We start from the raw sequence: 26,446 nt of genomic DNA, 5'->3' as shown, positions 1-26,446 counted from the left end.
ACTTGGGAAGCGTGCTGTTAATGTAAACTCTGGTACTGAGCTTCAGAGATAAAGAAGAATTTAAGGTTAAGGGAATTTGTAAAGTAAATGCTAGCGAACATTCAATAAAACACTGAGAATTCTTCAGGTTCTTTCTATGATGAGATCTGATGAAATGCTATTAATATTATCAGCAATAAAAGTTCAATCCAACAAGGTGATCTTCAAATATACTGGTTTCGTATTGAGAAAGGAAATTTGCATAAACATTATCACAGCAATGGCAGAATAGGAAAATAGTAGTTGACAGATTCTTTAAAACTGACTTCTGCTTTTTCTGTAGAAGTGCTTCCCAATTCCACTTTACCTCAGTTTCAATCTTCACATGCTTAAAAGAGAATGTGACGGGCCTCCTTTTGGGAAGCATGTTAAGGTTTACTGATTACACACACGCACTCTGCCCATGAAACTCCGCTCAGTCAAATCCATATAAACAGGTTTCCAGAGTATAAGCCTTTAACAAGAACAATGTTTCATTTTTGTGTAATATTTCAGAAATGTTACAAAACAGATTTTACAAAAGATTCTGAAAAAAATTATACATTTATATGGACTGACAAATTTTCCATTTTTTTAGCCGAACAAATGCTAAAGGACAAAGGACAACGACAGGAATCCCATAAGCCATTTTGTGGCGGGATGGATGAATTTTTATGTTAGGCCATAGACATACGAAGTAGTTAACATATTTTAAAGCCCATTATGTCCTGAACACTAGAAGCATATATTACTAATCTTAGAAATGACCTCAGCACTGCCAAGGACAAATTTACTCCTGGATGAACCACATCAAGACCTACCATGCTCTCAAATGCCCACCTTTTCATATACCACCACCGGGCTGGTTGCGTGCAGCTACTGTGGTATGACTTATCCCCCGTTATGCCTTGAGCTTTACTTTTCTACTCCTGTGTTTACATTCTTACTATTTTGTTCTCCTGTCTGTAGATTCAGTATGAAATTTAGAGTTTGAGTTTTCACCTCTGAAGTTACTGGGAACATTGTATTGACATAAATGGATATAGTATTAGCCCCCTAATGAATATTTATAACATTCACTGCAGTGCAGTGATTTCTGAGTGAGCAGCAAAAAAACAGTGCATCTACTAACACAAGTCTCATAGGCAGTATATCTATATCAGCAGGTGATGTTAATATTAATGATATTAATAAATCCTACCTTTCCAATGGTTATATTGCTTCTGGTTCCAGATCTAATTCAGTCAATACTAACTCATTGACTTTTCACTGTGCTCTGCTCCATGGGGTTGAAATGTGCTAAATTATTTCACCTTTGTAGGTATGCAACACTTTTCCCATTTTTGAATCAGAAACAACATTTTTAAATTTTTTAAAAAGACTGAGATATTTGAATGGCATCTTCTATTATCATCTTTTGAAATGTGATCTAGACTCCTAAACTACTCAAATGGGTTTGAAAAATGTTTATTTTCCTTTCTTATTTTAGGTTAAAAAAATTCATGTTGTTTTTCAGTATATTTTAAGTTAAGTACTTTCTTATGTAGTCTAAAGTTAGCATAACATTTTGATTTTGAAGGTAAGGAGCCAGAAGCATTATCTGCTGTTCTGAAGATCAGCTAATTTTCACAATTTCATTATAAAATGTGAACTAAGTAAACAGAAGTTCCTTCTTAATAAGTAATGTGTATATTGACAGATAGTTTTGTGATCTGCTTTTTAGATACTTGGAATAAGGACAATTTTGGAGAAAGTACTTCCACCTACTGTGATTTCTAACCAATTCTTGACATATAAAATATACTTTGAATTTTATTTATTATTCCTACTCATATTTCAGCTGCTGAGAATCTTCAAACAGGTAAATCACAGTGTATAAAGATAACTTTTTCAGACAAAAGCAAATCACCTTGTTTAGCATTCTCTTGGGGAAAACCAACTCATAATCTTTCCTTGATGGTTTCTACTTTGAGTGAATATCACAGTACAGACCTAATGTACTCATGGCAAAGTCTACTCTCTGCCCCTGCCTTGTCCCTGCTTCTCAGGAAGGTTTCTGAAGTCTGAATCTGCTGCAGTGTCTAAATCAGTTCAAGGTTTAACCCCTTGTATCACACATTTTAATAGTCCAGCCTACAAATGACAAACGTTTAAGTGATGTGACAAAGCCAATAAAGGAGAATGTTATCTCATGGAAAAGAACAGAACAATATGGTCTATGTCAGTTTGATCATCTTCAAGCAATTAGCCATCCAAGCCAAATTCAGCATAGTAAACTTTCATTGCAAATGTCTGGTATTCACACATCCTCATTGTTATCTATACCTAATTTCTCTTGTTTTGATTCTTTACTAGGGAAAAAGAAAGATTATAAATAGGTGCAATCAAAATAAGCCTTAAAGATTACTTGATGCTGACATGGTCTTTACTGAGGTATCTTTATGTAGACAAGCCCAAGTATCCTAAATTCATATAGATAATAACACAGTCATCCCTACACAGACATATCTGGTGATGCATTCTACCTTTAAAGAGATGTGTCAGAAAAAATGAAAAAATAAATTCAAGAGAAAAAAAAAAGACCAATATCTATTGGTCTATTTTATAGTGATTTTGATTATTAGGTCTCAACTTCACTAAGGACATAAAGCTATTATTATTTTTTTTAAGATTCAGCAATGAAATCTCAAAGAAAGGGACTGAATTGTTTGATGTCGGCCAGTAGATTAGTATCTGAGTTGTGAGAAAAAAACCCATAGGCTAGAGCAGCAACCTACTGCCCTCTATTCTGGAGCGCAGATTAGGAATGCTACCACTACTTTCTTCAGCATTTGCTCCTTTCTCTGCAAGGATTTCCAAGCTCATAATACTTGAAATTTCTCTCTGTATTATGTCATAGAAAGGAAAAACTGTCATTTGAAATGTGAACAAAATGAATATTTTTCATGCTTACATTACCACAAAATTAGGACTGTTTGAATTTGCTAGATTACTCAAATATGCTTAGAATAGCTTTTAGAAAGAGACAGAGCATGGAAAATTACAGCCTAAAAGACAGTTTTCTGAGAAAATTATGAAAATAATGAAGAATGGCAATTAAACAGAAATGCTGTCTCTATCTTTACTATAGCATTTAAAACCACAAAGTGCTTCAGTATGGACATATGTAAGGCATAATTATATCAGTTTTTAAAAACAATGACAGAAAAAAGAATGCGCTTGAAAAATTCTGTGGTAGAAATAACCTGAACTAAAATGCCACTTAATGTAGCTCTATAACTTGATAATATTTTTCTTATAATGTAAGATTCAATCTCTCTTAATCTTGCAACTGCATAAATGCAGTTGTATTACTGCACGCATCTCATAGAGGATTGAAATCCATTATCCACATTAGAAAAGTTAAAATGGAACTGATGATTTATTCTCTTGACATTTTTTCTTTATTTTTCTAATTAACCTCATATTATGAGATACTGACCTCACATTAAGAACACCTGAGATGAAAGTGGCTAATCACTGACATCTTTGAATTTTGAAGTATTTTTAGTTCAGTTGTGCTTTTTCACTCGTTTAGATGCTGAAAGCATTTCAGTCCATCTGCCTCTCATCTCAGCGGCATATTTCAGTTGCACTCAAAGCCAGTGTATTTTTCCCTCCAGAGACAGTGACAGAAGAGAATGCAATATGATTCCTATTGCAGGATTATTTTGTCAGGCACCAAAATTGTGATTCATGCACATCACACTCATAATGATATAAAAAGGATTCACAGAGCAGTAGAGAATTGGGTGTGTGGGGAGTAGGTATGGGAAACGGGTGTGTGGGGAGGACGTATGAGAATGTTACGCACAATAATCTAAATAGGTCTGGAGCCATGTGGAGCCCAACCTGTTCCTGTAGATGCTAAGGTACAGACCTGGTGTAGTCAAACATTTGTTTCCACAGATTTGAAATAAAAAGAGGTTCAGCCTTCTTTTCTGCGTTTGGCTTAGAAAAACATGATTTTTTCATAGCTGCTGTGGATTTTATGTAAGCTTGCTGAGAACAAAAAGTAACAAAGGTTTTACTACAGGGGCTGTTTCTTTACAAAAGACTCATGGACCTCAACAGATGCAAAACAGAAGTTATATACAGTGATTAATGCCATTGCTAGTTACATCTTGATAAATTATGTGCCTAAACACTGAATTCTAGCAGCATGCAGTGTTTACCTAACACGCTCGTAGCTATGACACAATTGCAGATATTAAGTATTGGATTAATTTAGGCCTGGAAATGATATTGAAAGGAATCCCCTTAAACTTGCTAACGTTGAGGCACTTCTAAATCAAATGTTGCCTGGTATAATCTTGCTCAAGCAAATGTTTTAGCTTAAATTATCACAGCTACTTCTCCAAGTGAGAAATGCAATCATACCTTTATTTCCTTTCAAGCTAGTCACCAGGTGGCACTAGAGGAGCACAGCAGAAAGCATGAACGCAAAATTCATACTAATGTCTCTGCTAATCATTGGAAAGACTGACTTATGCCCTAATTGATAGCATGATTGCTTCAGCTTCCAGTTTCTATCAAGGGAAACACAGTAAAGTATCTTAAACTGATTACGTATTTGACAATAGGGATGAGAATAGGTCCGGAGACTGGAACTTCTGGAAGACACTTAACTGCATTCATGCATTGTAATTACCTAATGTAATCATGTAAAAATGGTGCATTCATGGTTGTGTAAACATACTTAAGAAAATTTAGTTTATAGCAATTATGTTTTCTATACAGTGCTGAAGGCGCAGCCGTATTTCTAACAGATTAAGGAGATGCATAACAAAATTAAAATGTCAGATCATCAGGTATAAAAAAAACCCCAAGCATTATAAAGAGAACCAGCATCTCTTCTTATACAAGCTAAATTATCATGTTAAGTTTTTTTATGAACAAAGATCTCACACTGCTAGCAGACCAGGGTTTCTGGTCTTCTGAAAAATAATTGCAAAGTAGTTACACTACTGTCCATTTTCTAATGCCACAATTGGAGGATTACATTTAGAACTATTTGCTATTTTTCTCCCTACAAGCTGACAAACATTAGTTCAACTTAACAAACAAGCTGCCAAACAAGCTGACAAACATTAGTCCATCATAGAAACCCCTCCACCCCCCAAAAATCCTCTTTACTGAAAAAGTGTTGATATTAAAGACACAATCTAAAATTACTCTTGCAAAACACTGGAACAGCGGCTTCATTTACACCCTTGATTAACCAGAGCAGTCGTCAAGGGAACATCTAAGCAGCTGTCAAGCAATACAGGAGATTTTTGAAGAACAGTGATTTTACTTTTGAGTGAGCACATTCAATTCACAAGTGTGAAAATCCGTACTGCATCTTACAGTTTTAATAATCTCTTGGTACTTCTTTCCAAAATTCTTGCACTTACCTTTTTTTTTTTTCCTTAAAAAATACGTTTTTAAAATTTCATTATTTAGAACACCCCTTCTGTTCCCGAAATTAGTTTCAACATACTGCTTCCATGGAAATGTTCACATGTCTCTTTACCCTCTTCATTTCAACAAGGTCAAATTTTGGTATTTATTACTACTTTCAATTACAATACTAGTGATAATTATAAAAATGAATGCCTCATGTTATGTCTGACATTTTATTTGAAACCAATGAAACATCTGTCATAACCTCCAGCCATTCAACACCAAATTTCAGGTTTCCTAGTTTCTGTGAGCTGACCGAACAGTAAAAGCGTACCAGAAGGGGAGAGGAGGAGAGAGAAAGGGAAGGGGGTAGAGAAAAGCATGGAAGATGAAAAATCCCAAATGACTTTGACTCCTAACAGTGTCTTGCAGTAATCCCTTGATGCCTTTTTCTTAAAAAAAAAAAAAAAAAAAAAAGAGATGTGTGAAATTCTGAAATGCATTAGGGGATGATAAACTCCCAGCTGACCCTGAACTTGTTTGAGACTTGCAGCTCCAGCTGGATGTGCATAAATCTACACGGCCCAACGAGATTCATCCCAGGGTACTGAAAGAGCTGGCCGATGTCATTGCGGGACCTCTCTTCATTATTTTTCTACGGTCTTAGGAGTCTGGAGAGGTCCCAGTCGACTGGAAGCTGGCAAATGTTTTCCCAATTTTCAAGAAGGGAAAGAAAGAAGACCCTGGTAATTACAGGCCTGTTAGTCTCACTTGAGCGCCTGGTAAAATTATGGAGATTATTCTGGGAGTTAGTGAAAAACACTTCAGAGAAATGCAATCATTGGTCATAGCCAGCACGGGTTCACGAGGGGAAAGTCCTGCTTAACCAACTTAATTTCCTTTTACAACAAGGTCACCCATATAGATGACCAACGGAAGCCAGTAAACATGATGGGTTTGGACTTTAGCAAAGCTTTTGATAATGTATCTCACAGTATCCTTCTGGATAAAATGTCCAGCACGCAGCTAGACAAGTCCAGAATACGATGGCTGACAGGTCAGGATCAAAGAGTTACAGTAAATGGGGCTGCATCAGGCTGGCAGCCAGTCACCAGTGGGGTTTCCCAGGGTTCAATTTTAGGGCCAATTCTCTTCCATGTTTTAATAAATGATCTGGATGCAGAAGTTGAATGTACAGTAAGTTTGCTGATGATACTAAACTAGGAGCAGCTGTGGACTCCCTCGAGGGTAGTGAGGCCTTAGAGAAAGATCTGGACAGACTAGAGAGCCGGACAGTCACCAACCACATGAAATTTAACAAGAGCAAGTGTCAAATTCTCTGCCTGGGATGGGGCACTCCTAGTTATACATACAAGTTGGGGGATGCGAGGCTGAAGAACAGCCCTGTGGAAAGAGATCTGGGGATTTGGGTTGATGGCAAGTTGCATATGAGTTAGCAGTGTGTCCTGGTAGCCAAAAGTACCAACTGTGTCCTGGGGTTCATCAAGCACAGCATAGATAGTCGGTCGAGGGAGGTGATTGTCCCACTCTACACTAGACTTCTCTGGCCCCACCTAGAGTACTGTGTGCAGTTTTGGGTGCCTCAATATGAGAGGGACATCAGACTATTAGAGTGTGTCCAGAGGAGGGCAACCAAGACGGTGAAAGATCTTGAGGGGGAGACTTATGAGCAGCAGCTGAGGTCTCTTGCTTTGTTCAGCTTGGAGAAGAGAAGGGTGAGGGGGGACCTCATTGCAGTCCACAACTTCCTCAAGGGAGGCAGTGGAGGCAGAGGTGCTGATCTCCTCTTTCTAGTGACCAGCAACAGAACACAAGGAAATGGAATGAAGCTGCGTGAGGGGAAGTTCAGATTGGACATCAGGAAAAAGTTCTTCACCAAGAGGGTAGTCAGTCACTGGAACAGACTCCCCAATTAAGCAATCATGGCACCGAGGCTGTCAGAGTTAAAGGAGTGTCTGGACAACACTCCTAGTCATATGGTTTAGTTTTCAGTAGTCCTGAGAGGACGAGGAGGTTGGACTCTATGATCCTTATGGGTCTCTTCCAACTTGACATATTCTATGATCTGTGATTCTATGATTAGTTGTCAGAGGTCTGGGTTTGGAGGAGAAAAGAAGCCCTATCTATTAAAGACTCTTTTGATCGGGCAGAAAATCTGACAGTGTTTTCTTAATTGGGCCTTAGAGTGTCTGGTATTTGTGTAAGATTCAGAGTTGTTCCTCACTATGTGAATAAGAACAGTTAACAGTCTTTGGCAGCATTACACTGAACAACACATTCCCCATTATTGCTGACACCTTCCTCATATCCACACATTGAACGCTGTTCCTCCTAATGATTCTAAAAAATAGATTCTGCTATTTGTAGTTAAATTCCTCCCTTATTCCTTGATCAGTTTTACTAGAATATGTAGGAAAAGAACTACCTAGAAAAATAAACAAAGGTGAACAAATTTGAGAGAGTAAGCCCGTAATGACAGCCAATTAGCATACATAAGAGTGGACACGGTAATGCACATGAATATTTTGGGGGGTCTAGCCTGCCTTATAAGTAGTTTCTCTGATATATTTGTATCCAATAATAAGGGTACTATAGCTAGGATACAAATGACATTGCTCATCTAATCCTATGCCTTACATAGTTTGGTGTGTTTGTATGGCATAGGAGGTCCTGTAATACTGCATTAATTCTTCTTGATTCAAAAGGATATTAGACGTCCTGTTACTGGCTACTGCAGAAAAGGAAAAATATTTCAAACTGAATTGGAGTTTTTTTCCTACTTTTATAGATAGTGGTCTGTCTTTAGCTCAGTTTGCTCCTAAGTGCTCCATATTGCACTGTTGCAAAATACTACTTATTGGTTTCAATTAAAAGAGTTGCAAAAAGGACCACCTAAAAAAATGAAAAGTGAGTTTTTAGAGCACCAATCCAGTTACATTATATTTTGACTTTGAAAGTCTTCCAAACACTCCATTTTCTCTTGCTTCATTGTGGTTGCAACCAAGAAACCATAAAAAGGAAATATCTAGCTGTTGTTTGAACACCGATACGCAGTTTTATGGAAATATGAGTCTTAGGCACCACTTTCAACATCAATTTCCTTTTAAATTAAATGTTTCTTATTTGCATTTGATTACAGATTTATTGACAGGGTTGTTTTATCCACAGAACATACTTGATTTTCTGCCAGACTCTTGGATTTATCTGTGGTAAATAACAAACATTTCAGTCAACACCTCAAAATGTATGAGGAAGTTTGAATGGAACTGTACATATGACACATACACTAGAACTCCTATGTAATACATAGAGTGATTTGCACAGTAGTATCAGAATTTTTGTACTAAATGCCTCCTTTTCCCTCATTTTTCCAGATAGGTCTTTTAAAAAATCTTCAAATTGACACGTCTGAATGAGAAACGCAGCAAGAAACAGGAAAACCTTACAGTTCTTCCCCATGTGATTTTGCGTATTCCAGGACGTCATAATTTTCTTACCATACTAATAAAACTGGTGCTGTGTTACCATTTCTAATCTTTCTTACGGACATTTTATACACTTTCCTGTGAAGATAATATGGAGTTTGACATTAAAAAGATACTATTTGCCTTTTGTTTCTTAGTAGACTTTCAACTAGCATAATATGCTGTACATTTGGAGAATGCCATTTGTCAAAATTCTGACTTTGAAACTGCCTTCACAGTACTTGCTGGGCATTCTGAGAACAGACCAAATTCTACCAAGGTGTAACACATGTCAAAGGAATCGCATTAACATATGAGAGAAAAATATGGCCAGCTCTTCCTCAGTTCAGATCAATCCAGGAAGAATAACAGCATCCTAACATGGCTCTCATATTAAAGTTGCTGAGCCTTCTCCAGTAATACCTATATTAAACAATAGGAAATGAAGCATCCGTAAGAGAACAACTTGGCTTTTCATTATTGTTGTGCGAACATATTTTAAATACCGTTAAAGCCAACCTGCTAAATTTCAAACACGTTTACCATATTTGTACTTCCATACAACCCAGTTTTAGTATGAAAAGATTAAGTCAGTCTGACACTGACTTTTTGCCATTATTTTATTGGGCACTTCACAGTGGATTTTAAAAGCTCCTAGATCTTGGAAACAGTTCCACAGTAAAGATCCTTAAGAGTAGAAGACAAGCTGAAAATAAGTCAACAATGCAATCCTGTTACAGAAAAGGTAGGGACAATAATGGGATATATAGACAGGTATATAGGCAGCAGACATGTAAAGCATTTTTTTGCTTTCTTCCAAGGTAAGAACAATGAATGATGTCATATTTCTTAACAACCCATTTTATTAATCCCCAGGAGTTTTACTCAATCCATTTTCACTAATCTCTGATCTTTTCTGCCCTTACTGTCATCAACATATCTGGTATCTGCATTCCCTCATTTCTGTTGTTGCTGCTACATAAGGCACGCTAACAGCCTTCAAATGGGGCCAGGAGAATCAAGACTAGGGAAGAGCTTCAAGAACCTTTGGAGATCTGGAAAAGTGACCTGTAAGGTAAGTTTAAATCCAGGTTTCATCAAATCCAAGATATATCCTTTGGTTGTTAGCATCTTTGCAGTGGATATCTGATATTGATAATACAATACAACACTCAGGCAAAATAAAAAAAGCTGAAGAAGACAAGCCAAATCAGATGTACAATATAATCTCCAAGCACATAGAAGGCTGCTACAAAGAGGAAGTAAGCAATCTTTCTTTGTCTCCATGTCAGATGTCACAAAAAAATCTCTCTAATAGTACAGATACTGAGGTAGGTTGCACAGTTTGTACAGGCTCCCTCACTGGAGACTTTCAAGGAGACAAACATCTGTCAGAAATGCCATAAGCATTTAATTTACAGATATGATGAATATGGTATAAGTGTGCCCTACTAAGGCAGTAGGTGATTACCTCAGATGTCTTGTAGCCCTACAATTCTATAATTCTAACACTTCTACCAGAAGAATTACATATGATTCAGTGAATGAATGTTAACACTGACAAATTTGTCTCAGGTTTGGTAAAAAATGATCTTAAAATTAATATGATATTTCCAGTCTTTCAGATAATTGAGCCCATCTACAAAGTAAAGAAAGAGTAGAACAGGTCTCATAATAGACAAACAAGACTACAACAGAGATGACTGCAATGATCAGTGTCTCTGAATTTATATAGGAATAGATTCTATTACACACAAATCTAATGTTACATATTTAAGAATAAATGTCTTCCTAAAGAGTGCTCAATAAAAGGCAAGAAAGGAAAATGCTTTTGTTCACCTTCAAACTGTATCTTTTCTCTTTTGCAGTGGAGATACAAGTAGAATTGGATAGCGTAAGGCGAACAAATACACTTTATCTTGCCTAATATTGTCTACCTTGCATAGAAGATGCAATTTCTTTACTTAATGTTGGCATAATTTTTCACATGTTATATAGAATCTAAAAATACCCAAGAAATTCATGTTTGTGTATAAGCCAAAGTAGCTGCAAATGATAATATCTACTTTAGGTGAAACAGATACTGTTTATGCTAGGTTCTACTTAGCTTGCTTTATGCCTCGCTTACTACAGCTCGGCCAGTCCACCAGTCATGGATATGATCCTGTGGTAGACTGCTTAATGGGACTCTTTCTATACTGCATGTATCACCAAATATACTACAGGCAGTATGCACCCAAGGATCATTTACTTCAATGGAATGCTCTTCTTCAACATATATATTTTTTGAATCATGACTTTAAAGATACCTGTTCTCAGTCTGCCTCCTAATAGAAAAGCGTAAATTCTGCTCTTAATCATATTCCTGCAATTCCACTGGCTTCACAGGGACTGCACCGGTGTAAACACAATACTTCAGAGCACTGTGACAACAGACTGGTAGATTGTGACATCTCCATTTCACAAGAATACTGGAAGAATTAGCATTAACATTTATGCAGAGTTTTGAAGCTACAATAAAATTTAATAGTTGTTACCTTCATCATTATGGTAGTTATTGTCATCATTTTTCATGACCATGACAGTATTGGAAGAATATATTGTTATAAAATTGATCCTGACAGTAGGCACCAAATTCTACAAAAACCTTATGTTTCAGGACAACCTGTTCTTATTTAGAAGGACGGAGAATACGTACTGCGCTCGTGCTTATGTACTGACTATTCTCTGTTCGATCATAATCATAAGCTTCTTTGTGTACTTTTGTGGGCTAGATGAATTAATGGAACCAGTTTTTACTGCTGATAAAAGCCTGTGTTTTTAAACCCAGTAATCCACTTTCAAGACTGAATACTGCTGCTTTCTCTTGTTTCTGACAGCATTGCCTCAGGTTCATTTACCAACTGGGTATTTGCTGCACCTGAACATGGCTATTTTAATTTTCATTATAGCTACCTTTAACTTTTCTTTGAGCCTACATTATACCAAAGAGAAAGACTTCTCTCTTCTACTCTTTGGAGCTCCAGAGATCAACATTCCTCAGGGAAAGTGCTTGCAGTCTTTTGTACAGCTCTTTTTTACCCACTAATCTGGGTTGTCTCATTCACTGATTTTAATATAGATGTAATTGCATTCAAGGAATTTTATTAAAAATTATATAATGACAGAAAGGAAAGTTTGCTTCCTCCTTCAGTTAAAGGCCTCCAGTTAGTCTAAGCAACACCTAATAAAAAGTGTGGAAGACACATGGACAAAAATGAGGGAAATTCAAGTATAACCTTCACTGAGACATGAAAAAAGTGAAACGTTTTATATGAAAAGTCACTGCATAATAGGTTTTGACCTGTTCTTCTCTTACGTGCAGATGAAATCATTTCAGCAAACAAAATGGTAAACAAGCTCCCTAACACTGATCTATTAACTCAAAAGTCATATGCTTTCCTCTACGGGAACTAAATTAGGCGATTTTGTTAATTTAGAAAAAGTCAGAATAGTAATCAAATGCAACAATGCAATATCTATTGATGAAGGATGAGTTGGGAGACTTCTGCTAAACAATGAATGAATTGAAGCTTAAATTTGATTTCATGGAGCAGCTGAACACTACCTTTACAAGAAAAATATTCTACAAAAGTACAAGACTTTACTGAGTCAGAGATCATTTATGCTCAAAAGAAACATGACTATCTGTCCATTATCAGCAATTCATTCTCTTTCAGTACAAAATCAGTTGTAGGCAGGGGGGTTGGAACTAGATGATCTTTAAGGTCCCTTCTAAAACCATTCTACGAGTCTATGATCATGTTTCTATTTAAAAAAACATTAATATCAATAGAAGCAGACTATATATAAGAAACAATCAGTATTATCTCTTTATCTGTTTAATATTATTAAACAGTGAGCAAATTAGTGTTATTCTAAGAGCACTTGGTAAAACCTCAAATTTCAAAAATGTTTTGGATACCGCCCACTTTGTTGCATTGCTGACTGTGATATCATGTCTTAAAACTCTTTGTTAAACCATGTATCTACCTACTAGCTAAGTGAATCTTATGCATATGAAAGTACTGGTGAAAATAAAAAAAAATAAGAAATCGGTGTATGTACGTATAAAAGCAGTGGTCTCACGTGAAATGGCTATGACATATAAAGTTTGAAGAAAATACATGCATACATGTATTTCTGACAACAATCAATGTTTACCTACAACATGGTTATAATAAAAATTTGCCTACAGTGGTAAGGATTTTTCTGTGTATAAATAAATTGTGCTTGTTCAAATGTTTAAAATAGAACCAAGAAAAAAATAAAGGAAAAGAATAACATATCCAAAATATCTTATTTTTAGGGGAAAATTCCACCTAAGACAGTAACAAAAAAGGTAAACCTAAACAAATGTTGAGGGTTGAATTGTCCTAACACCGCATAAACAAAATGCCCCCCAAAAGAGTTGGAAATGTGCTCACAAAGAGACATATAGTAGGTAATCTCCTACCAATTATGCCTCCCCTCCCCTGAGGAGGGCTGTCACTCCCAGCAGCATAGACACTCTTCTGGAGTTAGCAGGGTCTTAGTATTGCACTAGAATATAGGAATGAATGATTATGTTGAGCCATCTTCAGATATAGTCTTCCATTTAGTGTCTTACATAAATCTGATCCTATGAATGAAAATTAGGAAGCCACCTGACACATGAATTGTATCAATGCAATGTTGTACAGATAACAGTGCAATACTGCAGTGTCCTCCAACTCAGAATCTTCTATTTTCTTACCTATTACAGACAGAAGAAATACAATAATGAGTAACATATATTGTTTCTACCAGGCATCACTAATTAATGTTCCTTTGCATACTCTGATGGTCTAAAATGAACTGCTACCTCCCCTCTATATGGGAAAACTAAGAGAAAAATAGGTTAATCAATGTGGTTAATGAAAAACTGACTCTTTAACTTAAATTCCAGGAGAAGGAACAATTTATATACTCATACTGGAAATTACGGGGAGATTCTCAAGAATGAAATCCTTCTATTGCCAAATAATGCAAACCCTGAGGTTAAGGCTGGCATCTTTGCTAATACTCATCACCAAGAGACATCCTGCTGGTATTTCAGTTTTCGCATTTAAGTATCTATTAAAAAAAATAATTATTGGTATTTTGGTTTCAGAGTCTTTAAGGATCATGTCTTCTAATCCTTTGTAACCTTGTCTTTGGACCTTGGAGCTACTCTCACATTGCCCTAATTAAGACTTAGGCAAACTTTATGTGCCTGCTTCTCATAGTAATATTCAGACAGCCTATTCTTGGGTTCTGCTGATGACATTTGAGTAATTTGCTTCTTCACATTCTCAGAAGCATCCTAGGCAGAAAAAAGGAAAAGGTGGACACCTAATCACTGTTATAATTCATGAGCAGCTGCTGAAGCAACTCAACTCTTCTATAAAGGTCTAAGAATGCCTAATTCAGTTGAACTACATTAAGATCAACTGAAAATATGGCAAGAGAATGTGAGTCAGGGTATACAGAGCCCATGACAGCCTCTTAAAATAGGATGTTGAGTTCTTTGCTGTTCTGCCTTATTTGGCAAATTATTATTTTAGCCTCATTGAAGGTGCAAATATATGTTATTGCTAAAGAATAGTTTTTCATGTATGACAAGAATTATCACTGGCAGTTTATTTGTGGTAAGCATTACTTCTTATGCTGTCATAAACAAAGAGCCAATCAGACTTGCAGAGCATACAGCAGAAAGGTAACATGCTATTTGCAGCCCAGATGAAAGTGGGAATGAATAATTGATCTTTCTTAGTAAGCTGTAACACCATTTAAGAGCATCACATCTATGTCTCCAACCCTCACCAACATTTTGTCTTTTGTGCTGACACCATCAGTAAGAAAGAAGGTAAGTCCTTGTCACCATAATCCCTTCAGGCCCTCTTCAACATGTGTAAAGCACAACTCTGATTTTGGGTAAATGAGAGGTAGCAGTGCTACTAAAAGTGCTGGTCATATTAAAATCTGCTTTCACAAAGCATAAACAACTCACCTGAAGTCAAAAATACAAGGCAGAAATGTTACATGACACACCCACTTACCACACTTCGGATTTATTGATTTGTGAAGCCTAACTGTCAGCCAATGTAATCAGTTAATTGCATTGTTTAAAAAGTGTTTCATGACTGATACTTATTTCTTTGAACACACTCAGGAGTAGAATGGAGCAGATCTGTGCTTTCAGAATACATAAATACAGAGTTGCACAGAACTTGAAGTTTACTGTTGTCATCTAAACTGATTAACGGGGTCTGCTTACCTTTATCTGGACCAGAGTCATTAGCTATTTTATTGCAGTCTGCTTATGATTACACATAGTATGTTTTTCCCTAACACCAAAAAAGTATGAGCTTTAGAACTATGTCAAAGAAATTAAGATTCTCATAATATTTTCATGTGTACTTTGTACTTGAAGCTGTCTAAATCACAGCATCTAATATGAACAGCTAAGAACATTTTGCTAAACCATAACCAACTATTAAAAAAAAACAACCTGAGACTGCTTTATGGTAATACGTTTATACATATTTTATCTGCAATCTTCTTTAAAAGTACTCTATAACATATATGAAAGTACAAGATCATAATATTTATTCCCTATTTGAATATAAAAAGGTAAAATATAGATTACAAATTCATTTGGATGTGCTTCAAGAGAGACTACTTAAATAGTCAGATGTACATTTTATAAAGTATTACAAATGACCCGCCTATTTTTTTCACTCACTTTGATTAGTGATATGTATTTGAGCTGAAATGTATTATTTGGAAAATAAATACTGCACAAGATTCATGAATATTAACTGCAAAAAAAAAAGAAAAACAAGGTAAATATAATACATTTAGCTTGTATGAGTAAATGTGTATTCATAGGCCACCCTTTATTAAGTTTTCTGTTTTTTAAACAAGATAGATTACTTTCATCAGATTTTAGGAATAGAAAGTATGAGATATTCATGGAAAAAGGCAATCTTGTATGATATGAAATGTGCTACATTTCTTCATGGGTAGATAAAATCTGATGTAGGGCAGTAGCCTTTTAACAAGATTATATTTTATGGATGCAAGTCGTTAAAGAAATTATGGAAGTGTAAACAAACACCACAATGACTGCTGCTGCTTATGTAGAATCTGGTTTTCCTTAAAGATGAGGTGCTTTATTTCTTCATTTTGATGTCCACTTTTTCACTTAAATATTATGAATGCAATTACACACATATTGAATTTGGAAATATTAGAAAATATTTCACTACAAGAAACAAACTGAGATTAACTCTTTCATTTCAAAGGGATGCTCAGTGCTATTAATCATGTAGATACTTCAGGTAAAAATTCAAGCACTGAATATAGTTCCAATTTATCAGAATAAACATTTCTAACTGACAAAAAAATCATTTCAGATTAAGCTGTCTCTGATTTGCAACACTGTGGATTATATGCACAAATTAAATCACAGTCAATTTAACTATCCCATTAAATAAAGTAAAATTACAAAGTTCCAACCTAGAAGTGTGAATTCATTCAGATTTGTTCCCACAGCAGGAATAAATCCCATTTGGTTTGATCTTACCCTTAAATTGATCTATTTAGTAGAAAATCCCACCTTCAGTGAAAAATTAAGAATGTGAACATGTTTGGACTGCCTCTCTTTCTGGTAAAAAACATATTAGGAAGTTTTGGGGAACTACAAAACAAATGACCGTTTGTATGTTCATAAACATACAAAATAAAATGTTTGTCATAACAAAGCATATCACAAACTTTACCTTTGTGTACCGAAACATAAGAAGTGCTTTGAAAACCTGAGTTCTCCAGCATCTATATAGGAGAATAGCTTATAATAGACAAATATCACAGGGAGAAAAATACTCACATAGAAGACTGGTCCAGTAACTGCTGAAACCATTGGTTTGAGATCATTTAACAGTTAATTACAAAATAATCAAAGATAATACTAAATCTTTTTAAACAGATTATTCATATGAGCTGGATCTTTTTTTGTATCTTGCTGTGTGAGGGAGTCTGGATGGTCCTCTCTGGTAACCACAAACCTGTCAGAGACAAATGCTCTGCAGAAGTTTTCGTGGCTATTAGTTGTAAGGAAGTGGGTCACAAAGTATGATCGGTGGGGAGAATTCAATCATGTTTGAATGGAGATTAGCTATAGCAGTGACACAAAAGTAACATGAAAAAGTAAATAACTTTGTGTGGAGACTGGTACTGAAACTAACATGAGGAAGGAACCAGCAATGGGAGATGAAGGGGATGACTGGAGGAAAGCACTGAAATTAATACTTGACTGAGAGCAGGGGGGTTAGAACTAGATGATCTTTAAGGTCCCTTCTAACCCGAACCATTCTATGATTCTATAATGCTCAGACCAGGAGACTGCTTATGTAAACCCACCATGGTACTACGCAAAACTCTGGTGGGAGAAAAGATTCTCAGAAGACCCTAGAGGAGCCACCACCAGTAGGTCCAACTTATAATGCCTCAGGGGAGGAAGTAGGGGAGCCTTGATCTCATTGCTGCAACTAGGACAAAGTAGACCAAGTGTTATATTCTGAACTTGACCTGTCAGGACAGTGTGTGGGCCAGCTGCCCCCTCAAGGCTGGGGTGTCAAGAGCCACAGGGGCTCCCTGGGATGGCAGGACAGGGTCTGGCAGCCAGGGCCTGTCTCACTACCCCAGGCAGGAGCAGGGCAGCTCTAGAAATTATGAACACAGTTGTTTTCTTGTAAGAAAATCCAGCAATAGCTCGAATAATCTGCATTGAGCGCTGCACTCTGATCAGAGACTCATTTGATGCTGCACAACTCGGGGTTACCAGCATCTGACTGGCCCAAGATCATGTCCCAGGAATGCCAAACATGTCAGGTAATGAGTGCAAGTTCTTTAATTGTCATGGTTATATTTATTAAGTAATCATTCCCATATAAATTTACTAGAAATTAAGAAGAACTAATCTAAACCCAACCTGCTTTTAAAGAACATATCCATTGTACTGACTAAATTGCACCACTTAAGTATTTATCTGTCTTCAGTCAATATTCCTTGCAAGCAAGGAAGAGGGCTCTCGAAGGCCTGAAGAGCCACCAAGGCCAACTCACCTCAGGCTGGCCATCAAAACTGACCCTGAAAAGAAAAATCAAAGGGTCATTGTTGTACGTGTCTCCCTGCTGAGGCAAGCAGAGGGCCCAATATGCAGATCGAACCCGCTTCATAGAGAGGTCTGCTGTCTCCCTGGTGCCCAGGTAAAGAACATCGTAGGTAAACTCCCCACCCTTCAGGTTATTACCCACTTCTGGTCTTTCAGGTAGGAAGTGATGAGGTAGCAATGAGAGGCTCACAATCATTTAAAAAAGATTTCAGGGCCTTAGAGCAACTGGTAAAGGGATCAGGAGCTCAGGTTGTGTTCTTCTCCATCCCTCTGACATCAGCAATGGATGAGGGAATATATAGGAGGAGTCAACAGGTCAATTCATGGCTCCAGGACTGGTGTTGTAGACAGGGCTTTGGGTTTTATGATCACGGCTTGGTATATGAGGCACCAGAGCTGCAAGCAGCTAATGGGATGCACTTACCTCAGAGGGGGAAAAGGATTCTGGGGCAGGAGTTGGCAGGCCTCATTGACAGGGCTTTAAACTAGATTTGAAGGGGGAAAGGGTCAATAATTTAATGCTTGCCTGTGACAAACAGTGGGGCAGCACATCAGGGGCAGAGGGATGGAGTCCTAGTAAGGGCTCTCAACTTGTTGCCCTATGGCAAGCCGGAGACGACACACTCGGACACCCAAGGGAATCAAGGGGGATTCGCACAAGAGGGTGACACGGCCAGCCCAGCTGAAGTGCCTCTATACAAATGCACGCAGCTTGGGCAACAAACAGGATGAATTAAGCACCAATATGCTGCTGGAAAGCCATGACAGAGTGCCCATTACTGAAACTTGGTGGGACAATTCCCATGATTGGAATGTAGGGATAGACGGATACAAGCTCTTTAGGAAGGACAGGCAGGGTAGGAGGGGAGGTGTTGCCCTCTACATCAATGACCATCTAGAATTGATGGAGTTCCACATGGGGACAGACGAGGAGCTCGTTGAGAGTGTATGGGTTAAGATTAAAGGGAAGACAGGGGAAAGTGATGTTACAGTAGGGGTCTGCTGGAGGCCACCTGACCAGCAGAGCCAAGCAGATGAGGCCCTCCATAGGCAGATAGAAGTGGCTTTGCGTTCACAGGCCCTGGTCCTCCTGGGGGATTTCGACCACCCTGACACCTGCTAGAGGGACAACACAGCAAGGCACCAGCAATCCAGGATGTTCCTGGAATGCATAGATGACAACTTCCTCCTCCAAATGGTAGAGGAACCAACAAGAAAAGGTGCTATGCTGGACCTCGTTCTCATCAACAGGGAAGGGCTGGTGACCAACGTGAGGCTCAGGGATAACCTTGGCTGCAGTGACCACGAAGCGATAGAATTTAAGATTCTCAGGGCATCTAGGAGGATATATTCCAAGCTTATGACCCTGGACTTTAGGCATGCAGACTTTGACCGCTTCAGGGATCTGCTGGCCAAAGTGCCATGGCACAAAGCTCTAGAGGGAAGGGGGACCCAGGACAGCTGGTCAGTATTCAAGGATCACCTTCTCCGTGTCCAGGAGCAAACTATACCGACAAAGAGGAAGGCAGAAAAGAATGCTAGGAGTCCTGCCTGGATGAACAGGGAGCTCCTGGACACACCGTCACACAAAAAGAAACTTTATAAGGAGTGGAAGAAAGGACAGCTAGAATGGGGGGCATGTAAGGAAGCTGTCCAAACAGCAAGAGACCTGGTGAGAAAAGCTAAAGCTCAGTTAGAATTAAATCTAGCCAAGGAGATCAAGGGAAACAGCAAAAATTTCTATTAGGTACGTTAATGGTAAGAAGAAGACTAGGGAGGGTGTGGGGCCCCTCAGAAAGGAAACGGGGGAGCTGGTGACAAGTGATACGGAGAAGGCCAAGGTTCTCGATGACTTCTTTTCCTCAGTCTTCATTGGCAAGGGCTCCAGCCACACTCCCAGAGTCACAGAAGGCAATGGCAGGGGTTAGACAGAACTGCCCACCGTAAGTGAAGATCAGGTTCATGACCACCTGATGAACCTGAAAGCGAACAAGTCCATGGGACCCGATGGGATACGTCCATGGGTACTGAAGGAACTGGCGGACAAGGTTGCTAAACCGCTCTCTATTATATTCCAAAAGTCGTGGCAGTCTGGTGAAGTCCCCACTGACTGGAAAAGGGGAAACATAATTCCCGTTTTCAAAAAGGGAAAGAAGGAGGAACCAGGGAACTATAGGCCAGTCAGTCTCACCTCTGTGCCTGGTAAGATTATGGAGCAGATCCTCCTGGAGGCACTGCTGAGGCAGAAGAATAATAGAGATGATTGGGTACAATCAACACGGCTTCACCTAGGGCAAATCGTGCCTGACAAATCTGGTGGCCTTCTATGAGAAGGTCACAACATCAACAGACAAGGGGAGAGCAACTGACGTCATTTACCTGGACCTGAGCAAAGCCTTTGACACTGTCCCACATGACATCCTGGTCTCCAAGCTGATAAAATATGAGTTTGATGGACTGACAACTTAGTGGATAAAGAACTGGCTTTATCCACTTTATCCACCCAAAGAGTGGCTGTCAATGTGTCCATGTCCAGGTGGAGGCCAGTGACAAGTGGAGTCCCTCAAGGATCAGTACGGGGACCAGTCTTGTTTAACATTCTTGGCTTGAATAAGAACCAAGTCTATACTGATGTAATTAGAATGCCTATTTTCAGTGGGAAAACTGCAAAGGAGAAGTAAGAAGCTTATTAGGCAAAGTTTTAATACTCATCTTTCTTTGATCAGCTCAGTGTTTTGGAATCTACGTGTCCTCCATCCATGATAATGATTTAAAGCACACTAGTTTTATAGGAGAAGTTCTTTGGAGACCATATAAAACTATCCTCAATTATTTGGGATTAAAATGAGCAGGGATACTCTCAGCTGCCGACATGTAAAAGATCTCAAATGTTTGAATATGCACTTTGGAGGAATGGCATGTCTGAATTTTTGTCTTTCTGTTGTTTAAAGGTATGCAGTGAGATCTGAGAAGTATAGAATATGTACCTACAATTTCCTCAATTATTAGGCAATTTAATTTATTTCATCATCTGAAAATGCAGCAGCACTATGCTGTTAAAGTCACAGGTGTCAAAATGTTAGTTCATGTTTAGTTCAAGAACTTGTGTAAGGTGAGATGAGATACACCAGCTTCATGCAGCTTAGCTTGAATTTAAACCAAGCAATTCTGTGCTGCTTCATTTCCCACTTAATGTAGCTGTAAATGTTTTGGCCCTTTGGTCTTCTGTATTCAGTGTGCAACCTTTGGCATACTTAACAGTCTTCCTGCTCATAACTGAGAAAAATGACATCTTATCCTTTCTCTGTCTTCTTAAAGTAGATTTTGAGTAGTTTACAAAAAAAAAAAAAAACCATCATAGGAAGAGTTCTAAGTGAGAGCTTAGCTACCAAAGAAATCCCACAACCTTGCTGCAAACTTGTCAGAAAACGTCTATAATTAAAATTATATGGACAAATCACTTCAAATCACAAAGCAGTGGTATGAAGTGAACTAATTCTGACAGTATTGGACCCACCATCTTTGGATAAGGTTTGTCTTCCACATGTTAACTCGCCAAATTAAGAGTCATTAGAATCTGTCATAAAGAACAAGAGAAGACTTTCCAAGATCTAGGCCTCTTTTTATGTCTCATTACCATACTTGCTTGAGTGGTAAAATATTTCATATTTAATCTATAACAAGGGGCAGTTTTAGTCAATCTGAGACTGTGCTGCTGCCAAAAAGAATGGTGCCCAATAGCACCTTGATGCAGCTGTTCAGGGAGTGTGATTAGAGATCTGATCCAACTAAAACCCAAATTACCAAATCCCCCAAAAGATGATTTTGTAGTCAGATCAGCAGAATTTCTGCAGTGGTTCACAGCTAATCAGACTAAGTTTATCAGCCTTCTCTTCCACTGCCTGCCCAGAAGACTGACAATACCTCCCTGAGCAAAGAGGACTTTAATACGAGATAGATTAATTCCAAAAGCTGTAAGATGGTGATCAGTGTAAAACTCACAAGAAAATAAAAGTTGCAGATGTTATATTGGCTCAAAATACTTTATGCTGAAATGTAGTATATACAATAATACACAGCCATTTGCCATTCAGTATGAATGAGTGTTTTATGTGTTGGAATGTGTAAACATTTGAATGCCATTGGATTACTTTTTAGCATTCTGAGACTTTTTGCAGTTTTTATTAGAAAGAAAGCAAATGCTGATGCCTATCACTTTTCTCCATTACTAAGTAGAGGATTTCCCTATTATTAAAAGATGTGCTCTATGTTTTGGTAAAAAAACCAACAAAACCAACCAAACAAAAAAAACCTCCAAAACCCACAAAAAAACCAAAACAACCCCAAAAACTTTATGGCTTAAATCTGAGGCTTAAAGAGGTTAAGAGGAAACAGGTGAAATAATATAGGCTTTAGAAAGCGTTTCTAGCCCTTGGAGCAAGAATTGGATATTTAGCAAGACCAAAAATACTGTATTATTGATTGGGAGAACCTCTGCGCATCACCACAGTTGAGTTCTAAAATTGAAAAACACGTGTAGACATTTGGCATAGGCTGCTGCTGAGATTATTGTCTCCATTAAGCAACCAGCAAACTCGACTAACGTGTCACTGTGAGCCTGTTTTATTTTACATATCTCCACCTTATGTTTTCAGTAAAACTGCTTGTATACATGCTGCTTTACATGTCAATTGAAGAAACGCCATTTACAAGGTGGTATGATAGAAGTGCTAGATTCACTGCCGACATGAAATACAGTTAGAAATCTGTGGTAAAAGAGACTCTACAGGAAGATCATAGGGGTAAGTATTTGGTCTAAATAAATTCACTAAACCAAAGCAGTATGTGCTTCTCTTCTGTTAAAGGTGAAGGAAAAACTCATAATCTTAATCAACACCTTCTTCTTTAGGTGGTTGAGGAAAAGTGCTTTTCATCTACTTCAGACAAGGGAAGAAATGGTCAGATTGTGCATTGTCTTAGGTCAGCCACAGACTGGTGTTTAGATCTGTATTTTTCACAACATTTGCCATTGAGCAAAACTTACACCATCCCCCAGAAGGCAGGCAAGTATAATCCTGTTATTTTCCAGATGGGTGAACAAGAGAGGCTGCAGAAGATTATTTCTGACAGTGCTGGGAACAAAACCCACGGGCCAAACCACCTATCAGATTTACATAAAATGTATTCAAATGCAAGAGAAAATGTATTTTCTGAAGGTATTTTGAACAGCTGCTGAGTAATTTAGTAGCGACACTGCATGCTACACTATAGCTCCCACATTCACATCTTTCATTACTACTAGTCCCCTAGGTGCTGGCAGCTCTGACAAGGCAATGTGAACTGCAGGGGGGATAAAACAAATTCTGTGACAATGTATAGATCCCTAGTTCCTGGTGTCCTCACTAAAACCCATCAGTTCACTAAGTAGTCATATCCACCATCAATGCAAAAGGCCAACCAGCACTGGGAACTGCATAAAATTTGTAGAAGAAAAACCACAGGGACACATATCCCAAGGCACAGATGTGAACCGATGCTATATGAGCATCATATACATAGCATATATATACAGCATCCCCCAAATGCGGAAATGTACAGCAAACATACTGCAGTTCAGCAAAGCCTCCAGAAAAGGCAGTCCGCAGCATGGAGAAGAATTTTATTTTAAGGTACTCCAAACCTCCACATTACGTGTCTGTTTAATACAGTTCACTTGGAATGTGAGCTCAAATGCAGATTTGGCCTTATATGAAGTTATGCCCTTTCATAGCAAAGCACAGGGTTTCCACAGACCCAGAGAACTTGTTTACAAACTATGTTAAAATCGTTACTATATCCTGAAATACCTTGTAATGCAGCAGATGTTTTTCATGCCTCTGGAAAGACAAGAGCACCAAGAGTGCTCGACATTAATTACTTTTCTATGTTCAGTATATGCTAACACTTAGAATGTGACTACAAGAATTCTGCAATATATTCACCTTTACCTTCTGTTGAATAACAGAATAAAAAAACCCTTATCCAACACAAGGGAGCACTAGTTATAATTGAAATAAACTACAGAGGTCATGTCTTTATTACAAAGTTCTGCCCACACGACTACATATGCAAGGAATCTAGAAAAATGACTTTCTATATCATTTCACAGTTCCTTCTGTGGTGGGCTGACCAGCTGTCAGATGCCCACCCAGCTGCTCTCTCACTCCCCCTCCTCAACACGACACCAGGGGTGGCGGAGTAAGATGACAAAGCTCCTGGGTCGAGACAAAGACAGCGAGATCGCTGATCAATTACCACCACAGGCAAAACAGACTTGGAGCGAGGAAAATAAATTTAATTTATTGTCAGTTAAATAGATTTGACCGGTGAGAAACAAAAATTTAACCCCCTTCTCCCTAACGCCCTTTCTTCCAGGCTCAACTTGACTCCATTCCCAGCTCCTGTGCCTCCCCACCCCACACAGTGCAGGAGGGGGATGGGGAATGAGGGGCTGCCGTCAGGCCGCAGCTCCTCTCTGCTCCTCCTCCCTCCTCACGCTTTTCCCCTGCTCCAGCGTGGGCTTTCCGTGGGCCACAGTTCCTTCACAAAATACCCACCTGCTGGAGCCCATGGGCCGCAGTGTGGCTATCTGCTCTGGCACGGTTTCCGCACAGGGGTTTCCGCACAGGCCGCGGGGGAGTCTGCGCCGCCTCCCCTCCTTCTCCTCTGACCACGGAGCTCACAGGATCGTTTCTCTATTTCCCCTCACCCTGCCTGTGGGGTGTTTTGCCCATCCTTAAATACATTTTCCTTAAGGTGCCCCCACCGTGGCTGCGGGGCTCAGCCATTCCCTGTGTGGGGTCAGGCGGAGCCGGCTGGAACCGGCTGTGTCCGGCACGGGGCAGCCCCGGCCTCTCCTCACAGAGGCCGCCCCGCAGTCCCCGCACCAACGCCTGGGCACCCGCACCCCATAGACGTTCTTTATACAAACTCTGCATGGACTTTGCCAATACATTAAGCTATTGACACTAAGTTTCTAATTGTCAGTATCTGTATGAAAGTAATACCTTTGGAAACGAGTCCTAGCTATTTTAAAATATCTTTATTTGTTTTGAACTGCATGGTGCAATACCAGCACAGATCTGCACACCTGACCTATTTCTGGTGAAGGTGTCTGCCCTCTAGTTTCTGCTGCATTTACCCACAGCTTAAATTTCCACCTGCAATCAGCCCCCAGGGAAGTGCATTTTTATTTAATTCCATATTTCCAGCCATGTCAAGGACAAGATCAAGCAACAGACACAAAATGACAAAGCATCTTCGGATGGAGGTGATCACAGATGTTAACGGCAGCATTACGAACTACATAGAAAACAGATCAACAAATCTAAAGAGTGTGGGACAAGGCAAGTGGCACTCAACAGTGAGCATGCAGGGAGGTGGTGGATTCACCATCCCTGGAGGTGTTTAAAAAAAGGGTAGATGGGGCACTTAGGGACATGGTTTAGAAGTGGCTCTTGTCAGGGTAGGCTAAAGGTTGGACTCGATGATCTTAAAGGTCCTTTCCAACCTCAACAATTCTATGATTCTATGATTCTAAGAAAGCTTCATGGACAGTTTATGGCCTAATGAAAAGGCAGGCCAACGTGTGCTTCAAAGAACAAGCAAAGGACAGTCAGTGTGGTGGAGAGAGGAATAAAACACCTTTTCCGACCTGAATTAACTACATTCCAGAATATAAATTCATCACATAATTGATGTACTTCAGTCGAAGGGAGACAAATCCCTTCCCTCTTTGGTTGTCTTCCTTAAATGGGTTTCTTTCAGACTTTCAGAAAGATGCAGCTCACATGTCCCTCTCTCTCTAACCTGACTACTAAGGAGGACAATTTAACAAATGTATGTGTAAATTTTACTAAATACTCTCTTTAATCAACTGATTCAATTTGCAGCACCAAATTTTCTTACTGCCAGTATGTAAAACTAGACTTTAACTGGCTAATCTTAAAAAAATCAGCTGTCCAACATCCTGTTTTGTACCTCCTTCTCTGCATATGTGTGAAGTATATACTAAATATCTAACCGAAATTTATTTAGAATGCAAGAAGTTAGAAAAAATAAGGTTATAGCAATTAAAATAAAAATAATAAAACACAGAATAACCGTTGCTGTTTCTTCCTTCCCCCATCCCCCATGAAAAAAGGATTTCCAATGAACTGTATGAAACAGAGATCTCAAGTTCATATACCTGACGTCCTGTGACGATTTTGGGTCACAGAGCTGGACTGAGCTTAGTACAAAATACAGATCATGCGCCAGGATC

The 26,446-nt window shown here is 38.6% G+C and overlaps 1 protein-coding gene across 1 annotated transcript in view; it reads right to left on the bottom strand.

Moving 5' to 3' along the window:
* EYS (eyes shut homolog) overlaps positions 1 to 26,446 on the bottom strand; it is an 884,174-nt gene that overhangs the window by 128,939 nt on the left and 728,789 nt on the right. The window lies entirely within an intron of this gene.

This window comes from Chroicocephalus ridibundus, chromosome 3 (assembly GCF_963924245.1).
Source record: "Chroicocephalus ridibundus chromosome 3, bChrRid1.1, whole genome shotgun sequence".
In the NCBI taxonomy this organism is placed as follows: domain Eukaryota; kingdom Metazoa; phylum Chordata; class Aves; order Charadriiformes; family Laridae; genus Chroicocephalus; species Chroicocephalus ridibundus.
Note: the sequence above shows the minus strand (reverse complement) of the source record. Positions and strands in the feature narration are given on the sequence as shown.